Below are 1885 nucleotides of genomic sequence, written 5' to 3'. Positions count from 1 at the left end.
CAGGGCTAGAACAATTCTGTTACAATAACGGCTGGTACAGGGCTAGAACAATTCTGTTACAATAGCAGCTGTTACAGTTCTAAAACAATTCTGTTACAATGACTGTTACAGGTCTATAATAATTCTGTTACAATAACAGCTGTTACAGGTCTAAAATAATTCTGTTACAATGATTGTTACAGGTCTAGAACAATTCTATTATAATAACTGTTACAATAACACCTGTTACAGGTCTATAACAACCGTGTTACAATACTAAATATAACGTGTCTATTCGTATTCTTCATTTTGGTTGTTTTCTATAGCAGGCATGATAAGAAGTAAAAGTGTAGTAGAGAGGTGAGTGTGTGCATGTGTTTAGGAGCGTGCAAGGTCTTCGTATATATGATTACTTTTGCTAATTAAGGTTGTTTTTGTCGAAACAAGTTCATAAGGTCAAAAATGCGCAGCAAAACCATACTTTGTTACAAATGCGCAGCGGAGCCAATCCTGATAGAAATGCGCAGGTCAAAGTTGACAAATGAATGTAATAAGAGCCAGCTAAAAAATAAATATCTGATCGACACTGTTACAACAGTCACGCTGTTAAAAACATGTATGCGACAATCTGTTAAAAATTATACATATACGACCAACACTCTGTTAGGAAATTAAATGTCCAATCGGTGCTCTGTTGAAAAACTTAAATACGCAACAGGACATTGTTATATACAAGAAACAGTGTGTTAAAAATACAGGAGAGATGATCTGGTAAACATCATATATTACTTATATATTGCGGATGTGAGTCAAACGTTAGCTAAAATAATTTGCACAAAACAACAAACGTACATAGAATAACCAGAAACTTACCGACGTCGTTCTGGCTTTACTGTTTTCAGTGTTTGTGTTGACCTTCTCCGCAGTCGTCAATGCGGCCACTTAACAGCGACATCTGGCGGAAGTCGGTAAGAATGAACAGTAGTTGAAAAAAGGCATTTAGTGAAGTAAGCAATCGCATTTATCTGCGCTTCTCTCCGTTGACGTCAGTATGAGGAACTTGCGCATGCGCATTAATTCAACTATCGACCAGAATTATATAATAAATGAATAAACTATGGGGCACACCCCCTTGGGAGGGGGGGCTTTTGCCAGGAGAACCCAAGAATAACAATGAAAGAAGAAGAAAACGAAACAATATATCAATAACATTTTACAATTTCCTGCTAGTACTTAACAAAAAAAACTGATTAAAATGAGACAAAGAAACTACTGTTATTATTATTATTATTTGTTACAGTTACTCAGTAAGTAGGATTAGAATGTTGAGTTGGGGGCGACACTGCATAAAGTTTGAAGTAAAGTTGGTGTCATTTGAGACTTACGTAAGACAAGTGGATGTGGGATCTAATCATTAGAATATGTCCTGATAATCTGACACGAAGCATCTAGCTATTTTCTTTTGTTGTTGTTGTCTTCATCACAATTATAATATGACGCCTATCTTCAATTGTAAGTTTGTCCTTCAGATAGAAACAAACTGACTAAACAGTTCGTGTTTAATTTACATTTTTTGTTCTTTAGTTTTATTAGCAAGACCTGACTCAACACATTTGATTAAAACTAAAGGGGTCATTCAATAAGTTCTCGTATACGACTTATGACTTATATGTAACAGCTTTCCTTACCAATCACTACAGGACCCACAATTTATATGTAACACCTTTCCTTACCAATCACTACAGGACCCACAATTTATATGTAACACCTTTCCTTACCAATCACTATAGGACCCACAATTTATATGTAACAGCTTTCCTTACCAATCACTATAGGACCCACAATTTATATGTAACAGCTTTCCTTACCAATCACTATAGGACCCACAATTTATATGTAACACCTT

At 35.4% G+C, this 1885-nt stretch overlaps 1 protein-coding gene across 1 annotated transcript in view; it reads right to left on the bottom strand.

Moving 5' to 3' along the window:
• The window catches only part of LOC106472838, a gene marked incomplete at its 3' end in the record, with an annotated part of 31121 nt that extends 30157 nt beyond the window's left edge, over positions 1-964 (bottom strand). The window contains 1 exon segment of the mRNA XM_022401376.1: positions 853-964.
• Between the last annotated feature and the right edge of the window lie 921 nt (positions 965-1885).

This window comes from Limulus polyphemus, unplaced genomic scaffold (genome assembly GCF_000517525.1).
Source record: "Limulus polyphemus unplaced genomic scaffold, Limulus_polyphemus-2.1.2 Scaffold5651, whole genome shotgun sequence".
NCBI classification, from domain to species: Eukaryota; Metazoa; Arthropoda; class Merostomata; order Xiphosura; family Limulidae; genus Limulus; species Limulus polyphemus.
This window is presented reverse-complemented; position numbering and strand designations above follow the sequence as displayed.